The 9140-nt window shown below is 36.0% G+C and overlaps 1 pseudogene across 1 annotated transcript; it reads right to left on the reverse strand.

Annotated features, from left to right (window-relative positions):
- Positions 1-554: 554 nt before the first annotated feature.
- LOC114186187 (putative caffeine synthase MTL2) lies at positions 555-8878 on the reverse strand (annotated as a pseudogene). Its single transcript, XR_014994992.1, has 6 exons — positions 8725-8878; positions 8068-8179; positions 7528-7932; positions 6604-6867; positions 6427-6526; positions 555-978 (listed from the first exon to the last, which is right to left on the reverse strand). The product of XR_014994992.1 is annotated as a putative caffeine synthase MTL2 (transcript).
- Between the last annotated feature and the right edge of the window lie 262 nt (positions 8879-9140).

Raw genomic sequence — 9140 nt, forward strand, 5'->3', positions numbered from 1 at the left:
TTTTTTTTTTCATTTTGGTTTCTACTTATATGTTAAATATTTTTCTATTAAGTGATATATCGCAAAAAAAAAAAAAAACTGACACATTTTTCTGACCCAAATAAATATGTATTTTATTTTTAGTCCTTGATAATTTTTTTTCCTACTTTAGTTCCTTATATAAAAAAACTTGTTCTTACCCTTAATATGTGAGTCATAAAGAAACTAATGACGAAGGAAAGACTAGTTTATAAAATCTTTTATTGAGCAACACATCTTCAAAGCATGGTTTTACTCGTATAAAAAAGGTATAAAACATTGGAAAGAAAAAAAAAACATAGTTATATATTTTTACATGGTTGAAAATAAAATAACAAAATAAAGGATTTTACTTATATTTATAAATAAATTTTCCTTTTCTGCTTTTAAACGAAGTAATGGAGCTAATTTATCAACCCAAAAGCAAAACTATAACCTACCTATTGTATACAAAGGTAGAAGAAATCATACAACAAAGTAAGAAAAATCATGTTAAAATATTCTTGGAGATTTATATTAATTATAGATAAAACCAGTTTACACAGTATATAGTATATAAGTGATATTAATACAAATCTTAAGCTTCAACAAGAGTATCTATCATCTTCAAACACCCTTTTATTTCACCGAATCAAAACAAGAAAAGAAAAAAAAAAAAAAAAATTTAAGATGATCTTGTGTTGAGAAGTACTTCTTCAAACAACTTTTGTGATGGATATGATCACATTGGCAGTCTCAAATTTCTCCACCTTCATTAGTTGCTCAAGTTTCCATTGAAACCTGATAAATAATTCGTTTATAACCTGTACCTCAAACTTTGCAGATAGAAGAGGCTCCATTGCAGCTCTGGTGTATGTAGCTATGAACTCAGCTCTTACACTTTCATCAAGAAAACAACAATCTCCACGTTCACTTATACCTTCATCCCTAGGCACAGTGAAAACTTCTAACCTTTGAACATGATGGGGAAAACAATAACAAACAATATACCAGAGAATGCAGCGGATATAATTTCCCCTAACTTGCAAGAATCTATGAGGAGCAATAATCAAAGAGCAGCAATAATAAACCACCAAAAGCACAAATAAAGGCACCAAGATTTTTAACGTGGAAAACCCCTCAAATCAAGGGTAAAAACCACGAGTCGTCCAGACCAAAGAAATAGCTTCACTATGATCAACAAGAGTACAAAAGAGTCTTAATCAATAGCACAAATTAGTGCCAACACCCAACCAAATAACAAAGCAACAAAGCTTTCAAATAGAGAAGAACAAGAGAGGAAAACCTCTACAAATCACTGCTGCAGTGCGAAATTAATATCTCCCAACTCAGACCTCGTATCAAAGATCCGACCGGTCAGAATGAAGAGCAATGAGTTCCGAACCTGCTGTAAAAATTTCAGCCCGATCCAACGGTGAACGAATCCGCAGCGCCGAATTTACTGCGACAGCTCTATGAAAAACGTGAACAGAATTTTCCCTCTACCTCTCCCTCTATGTGTTAGGGCTTTCAGTGTATTCTAACTCTATTGTTCTGCCTCTCTCTTTATTTTATAGCCTCCTCTCCACTAGGTTTAAGTGAGACATGGGCTTCTCAAATTTTGGGCCTTTTCTCCACATAGGAAGGGAGCCCAATACCCAACAAATCTCCCCCTCACAACTATGTGGAGATAACCGCCAAACCGGCGATCTCACAACAAACTTCAAACTTTCCTCTTGGCAATGCTTTAGTCATCATATCAGCACCATTATCATCTGTATGAACCTTTTTCAACTCCAACAACTTAGCATCCAAAGCATCACGTATCCAATGATACCTCACATCAATATGTTTGGATCTAGAATGAAAAGTTGGATTCTTACCAAGATGGATAGCACTTTGGCTATCAACAAACAATGAATAGTTATCTTGCCTAAAACCAAGCTCCTGCAAGAATTTCTTCAACCATAACACCTCCTTGCATGCTTCAGTAATAGCAATGAACTCTGCTTCTGTAGTAGACAACGCTACACACCTTTGTAGTCTTGATTGCCAAGCCACAGCTCCCCCTGCAAACTTTATCAAATAGCCCGAAGTGGACTTTCTGGAATCAATATCCCCAGCCAAATCTGAGTCTGAGTAACCCATCAAAGTAGGTTTATCACCTCCAAAACAAAGCTTCATATCAACTGTACCATGAAGATACCTCAAAATCCATTTCACAGCATTCCAATGCTCTCTACCTGGGTTTGACAAAAATCGACTAACTGTACCAACAGCATGTGCAATATCTGGTCTTGTACACACCATCGCATACATCAAACTGCCCACCGCAGATGCATAAGGAACTCTACTCATATTGGTCTTCTCAACTTCATTTGAAGGACTCTGTTTAACACTCAGTTTAAAATGAGTAGCAAGAGGAGTACTCACAGCTTTAGCATTTTCCATCTGGAATCTCTGCAACACCTTCCTAATGTATTGCTCTTGTGATAGATAAATCTTCTTTTCTCTCCTATCACGTGAGATATGTATGCCAAGAATCCTTTTAGCAGCTCCCAAGTCTTTCATGGCAAAAGACTCGCCAAGTGTCTTCTTTAACCTGTCAATTTTGGAAATATCTTTTCCAACAATAAGCATGTCATCAACATATAATAACAGGATAATAAAGTCATCATTAGAAAAACTTTTAACAAAGACACAATGATCAGAAGTAGTCTTCATGTAACCCTGCTCACACATAAAAGACTCAAACTTCTTATACCACTGCCTTGGAGCCTGCTTCAAACCGTATAGACTCTTCCTTAGTCTACACACATATTCTTCCTTGCCTTTAACAAGAAAACCATCAGGTTGCTTCATGTATATCTCTTCCTCCAAATTACCATGAAGGAAAGCTGTCTTCACATCCATCTGCTCAACCTCCAAATCAAGAGTAGCAGCTAAACTTAGCACAGTTCTGATGGATGACATTTTCACCACAGGTGAGAAAATCTCATTGAAATCAACACCCTTTTTCTGTCTGAAACCTTTCACCACTAATCTGGCCTTGTACCTTGGAAGTGTAGAATTTGAATCTTGTTTCACCCTGAAAATCCACCTAGTTTCCAATGCCCTTTTGCCCTTAGGCAATTTCACCAAGTCGTAAGTGTGATTATCATGCAAAGATTTCATCTCATCTTGCATTGCATCCAGCCACTGTTTCTTCTCTTCACTATCCAAAGCCTCTTCAAAACACTCAGGTTCTCCACCGTCAGTCAAGGTTATGTACTCATCACAGGAATACCTTGTAGAAGGTTGTTTTTGTCTATTAGACCTCCTGAGTTGGACTTGAGGTGATTCAGGTATATCACCAAGATCGTCATCATCATCATGTTCCTCTTGAGCATCATCAATTGGAACCTCTACTCCACTTCCAAACTGTTGATCATCAACATCACCATGTTGCTCATTGTCTTGAGCTTCCGTTTCAACATTCTCCAAATTGTGAGTGGGCAACCTCATCGGATTACCATCAGTGAGATTACTGTCTTTCTCGGGTGTGGTCTTCTTCACCTTATCAATGTCTTCAATGGTCTGATCTTCCATGAATTGTACATCACGGCTTCTAACAAGCTTCTTCTCAACAGGATCATAAAACCTGTAGCCAAATTCATCCTCACCATAGCCAATAAAGATACATTGCCTTGTCTTTTTATCTAACTTGGATCTTTCATCCTTAGGAACATGAACAAATGCCCTGCAACCAAAGACACGCAAATGATCATATCTAACATTCTTACCAAACCAAATTTTGTCTGGCACCTCAATATTCAAAGCAACTGCGGGACTGAGATTAATAACATGCACAGCTGCAAGCAATGCCTCTCCCCAAAAGTGCTTAGGCAACTTTGCTTCTGAAAGCATACATGTAACCCTTTCAACCAAGGTCCTGTTCATCCTCTCCGCTAGACCATTCAACTGAGGAGTTTTAGGAGGAGTCTTCTCGTGTCTAATACCATGCTGCCTGCAATAAACATCAAAAGGTCCACGGTACTCACCACCATTATCACTACGGATGCATTTCAGCTTCTTGCCTGATTGCCTCTCAACCATAGCATGAAATTCCTTGAACTTTTCAAGTACTTGACCTTTCCGCTGAAGAGCATAGACCCATAGCTTCCTGGAACAATCATCAATAAAAGTAACAAAGTAAACTGCACCACTAAATGACTTTACCTTTAATGGGCCACAAACGTCAGAATGCACCAATTCAAGTAATTCTGACTTCCTTGAGGGTGGATGCTTCTTAAAAGATACTCTGGTTTGTTTACCAGCCATGCAATGAGAACATTTCTCAAATTCTGCATTTCTCAATCCCATAAGCACATCCTTTTTAGCTAAGCAGTTAAGCCCTTTCTCACTTATATGACCAAGCCTCCGGTGCCACAAAGATGCCTCCATATACATAGCATTCACACTGTCTTTAGCAACCAAAGCTTTAGTCCAATACAATTTAGATTGTTTCTCCCCTCTGGCCATAACCAAGTTACCTTTAGTGAGCTTCCATTTACTAGAACCAAAGTGATTGTCATAACCACAATCATCAAGCAACTGCACAGAGATTAAATTAAAACGGACATCCGGAGCATGTTTGACTCCTTTAAGCAACAACTGCACTCCCATGTTGGTTTGCAGGCAAACATCACCAACACCAATCACTTTAGACTCACCATCATTACCCATCTTCAACACTCCAAAATCACCAGAAGTGTAAGATGTGAAGAACTCCTTCCTAGGTGTAACATGCAGTGTAGCACCACTATCAATAATCCACATGCTCTCATCAGATACAAGATTAACGGACTCAAAGTCACGAAGAAGAACAAGATCACCATCTGTAGCAGTAGTGACACGATCATCATCATCATGATCATTCTCTCTCTGTTTGCCCTTCTTGTCTTTGTTCTCCTTTTTCCACTTAAAACAGTATTTCTGAATGTGTCCAGTTTTATGACAAAAATGGCACTCTAAATTCTTGTATCTTGACTTGGACTTGCTCCTACTCTTCTCTCTACCACCTTTATGTTCCTTTTTCTGACTTCTCCCCCTAGCTTCTGTAACAAGCATCTCAGACTGAGATGAAGAACCATGTGCCTTCCTTCTCATCTCTTCATTAAGAGCACCGCTCTTTGCCATCTGAAAAGAAACAACACCATTCGAGGCAGAGTTCGTAATTGAAACCCGAAATACCTCCCAAGACTCTGGTAGAGTATTAAGCAACCATAATCCCATAACTTCGTCATCAAACTTTATGCCCATTCCTGACAATTGATCTAGGAGCCCTTGAAACTCATTTAAGTGATCAGAAATAGAAGAATTCTCCCTGTACCTCAAATTCATCAAGCAATTTAACAAATACAATTTATTATTGCCCGACTTAGAAGCATACAAAGACTCAATCTTCTCCCACAAAGCTCTGGCATGTGTCTCATTAGCAATATGATTATAAACATTATCTTCAACATATTGCCGAATAAAACCACATACCTGTTGGTGCTCAAAGTCCCATTCTTCTTCAGACATAGAATCTGGCTTCTGTGTAGCAAAGACCGGAAGATGCAATTTCTTGACAAATAATAAATCTTTCATCTTGCCCTTCCACAAATGATAATTTGTACCATTCAAAGCAACCATCTTTGCATTTGCCTCCATCATTCAAGCAAGTAAATATAGCCCAACCAAGAGCTCTGATGCCACTCTGATGGGGAAAACAATAACAAACAATATACCAGAGAATGCAGCGGATATAATTTCCCCTAACTTGCAAGAATCTATGAGGAGCAATAATCAAAGAGCAGCAATAATAAACCACCAAAAGCACAAATAAAGGCACCAAGATTTTTAACGTGGAAAACCCCTCAAATCAAGGGTAAAAACCACGAGTCGTCCAGACCAAAGAAATAGCTTCACTATGATCAACAAGAGTACAAAAGAGTCTTAATCAATAGCACAAATTAGTGCCAACACCCAACCAAATAACAAAGCAACAAAGCTTTCAAATAGAGAAGAACAAGAGAGGAAAACCTCTACAAATCACTGCTGCAGTGCGAAATTAATATCTCCCAACTCAGACCTCGTATCAAAGATCCGACCGGTCAGAATGAAGAGCAATGAGTTCCGAACCTGCTGTAAAAATTTCAGCCCGATCCAACGGTGAACGAATCCGCAGCGCCGAATTTACTGCGACAGCTCTATGAAAAACGTGAACAGAATTTTCCCTCTACCTCTCCCTCTATGTGTTAGGGCTTTCAGTGTATTCTAACTCTATTGTTCTGCCTCTCTCTTTATTTTATAGCCTCCTCTCCACTAGGTTTAAGTGAGACATGGGCTTCTCAAATTTTGGGCCTTTTCTCCACATAGGAAGGGAGCCCAATACCCAACAGAACAAACAATGACTCTTCTTCCTTAATCAATTTCTAATCTCCTCAATTGTAGGTTCATATGTTGGTATGTTAAAAGAGTCTAATTTTTCTTCTTCAATCAAACCCTACAGTATAATATATATTACCTTGTTAATTATATACATTAAGGACAAATAATATCAAGAAAAATTGTTATTTTTACCTCCAAGAGCATGTCATTGAGTGTTAGGCTAATAACTTCCCAAAGACTTTTTGAAACAGTTTCACTTCTGCAAGTGCAAGGTAACACTAAAACCATTGCTCCTCCATGCACAAGTTCCTCTGAACGTGACTTCAGAAACAATTTGAAACCTTCTTGAAATTGCTTCTGGTAAGCTTTGTGTACCTCTGGTGGGCTTGTGCTAACTATATGGCAGTTTCCCTTATTAAGGGTTTTTGCCTCCTTAGTTAGTCCCTTTAAAGGATCCTATAACCAAAATATGATAAATAAATATATAAACTCAAGCATTTTTTAGGCTGTTTGATTTGCTTTCCTTTCATTTTTATAATGTATGTTTCTACTGTAAAAATATCATTTTATTTTTCATTTTGGTTTTTAACACAACTTTGTATTCCCAAAAGGGAAAATGAGTGAAAACAATTAGACAACTTAGGAGAAATTGTTAAATATGCCTTTAGTCCCAGAATTTTAACGTAAAATTGGAATTCATTCATGTCCAAAACTTTGATACATTTTAGTTTTCAAACTTTAAAGATAAATGGACATAATCTGTCCAAGTATGTCAAATTTGTTGACTTGTTGAACGCATTTCATAATAACAATTGAGTTATTTACATTGTTTGACATGTTTTTACTTTATTATAAGTTGAGAAACGTGTTTGACACGTCAAGTCAACAAAATTTAACATAATCAAATTAAAAGAACTATATTCATTTATTTTTCAAGTGTGAGGACCAAAATATATCAAAATTTCATAAAATAACGAATTTAGATTTTACTTCAAAATTGAGAAACTAAAAACATGCTTAACCCAAAAAAATAAACCAACCACACATTTTTTTTGTTGACCATAAGATCATATTCATCTTAGAATGGAAATAGAAGAAGAAAATAGTTTATTTGACCTGAGAGAGCCAGTGTAGACTGTTGGCAGAGTGAAAAAAGTGTACAGAATCATTAGGAAAGAGCCTGCCATGAAAGGATCCTGGGGTAGCATTGATAAAACATGAACCAAACTTGTGACCCTTTTCTTGTACCAACTTTTCGTAGAAATCTGGAAGGGACTTGAAGATGGTATTGAAATCATTTCCAAACAAATCATTGAGATAAAATTGGAATGTTGGTAGTTCAAGATTCAAGCGAGTGCATGTTGCATCAACAATGTCAATAATATTTGATGTGACAAGAAGTGTATTTGGTCCTACTGAACAACCTAAATCTGCTACTTTCATGCACTTTGGAGTGGAATCTTGACACAATATCATTATAGTTTCTTCAAGTATAGGCTTGGCTTTAAGCATCAATTTTTTCTGCAATGCAAATCAAAATCAAACAGTTAGATGAAAAAGGAAAAAATGTATCTTTTATATATATATATATATATATATATATATATATATATAATATTGTTACATAGTAATATAGATGAAACAAATATATAGTACTTGAAGTAAGGAGTTGTTTGCATAGCTCCTTTCTCCCTTGCCACCATTCATGTGAATTCCATTTGATGAACCCAATGAACCCATGATGATGAATGCCTATGAGGTATCACCACTGAACAGATATAACCTTTTATATTAAAATTTGACCCAATATAACCTTTTATAAACTTAAGAAATTTATTATGGACCATGTGATGGATAGTAAAAGGAAAATATAAGCATAGAAAACTTTCACAACAATTAATTGAATTTTAAAGGAAAATAAAAAAAAGGTTATAAAAACTATACTAGTTTAAAATTTTAATTTAAGATAAAAAATATTAAACTTACTATTATATTATTTTTCTTCGCGTGAAATTCTTTTTTTATTATTATCAACGTGTTTGGAGTGCTCAGAGTCACTACTAATTATTATTAAGAAAAATAACATTTTTTATATACGAAAGTATGAAGAAGATGAACGCATATATGGATCGATGAAGCAAGTTTTATGTTGTTTATCTTTCATATTATATTTTACTCTCTTTGGTAGCAAGATTAACCAAGATTCTCATCAATACAAAAAAAGAAGAAGATATTTTCAAACACAATCTGAGTTTGGAAACACAATGCAGAAGATTATTATAAGTAATAAATTAGGGAGGAGAATAATCTTACAAAACTGAGTCCTCTAGCCAAAAGATTTGCTTTCTGCTTAATTCCTTGATCTCAGTTTTCAGTATTTATAGACCCTTTTATCTCTTTAGTTTCACAGGGACATGCAACTTGGTTCAGATGAGTAGAATCGCAGTGCAGTGATGAATTTTCAAATAAGGGACTATGATGTTACACCTAGTTATTGCAGTTGTGAATATTCAAATGAGACATGTTACAAGTAGTTATTGCAGTCATCAATTTTCAAATCAGGCTGCAAGCTGGGGACACAGTTGAAGACAGGCCAATAATGGAAGAGCAATGTAGCAGCCATCCCAAATTCCAACTTCATCCATGCATCTGTCTAAGCCCATATGCAATTATAGAAAGATAATTATATTTTAACCCAATTTTTTTATAAGGTGGTCAGTAGGAAAAAA

Source organism: Vigna unguiculata, chromosome 5 (assembly GCF_037176805.1).
Source record: "Vigna unguiculata cultivar grain cowpea cultivar isolate G323 ecotype 2 chromosome 5, ASM3717680v1, whole genome shotgun sequence".
NCBI classification, from domain to species: Eukaryota; Viridiplantae; Streptophyta; class Magnoliopsida; order Fabales; family Fabaceae; genus Vigna; species Vigna unguiculata.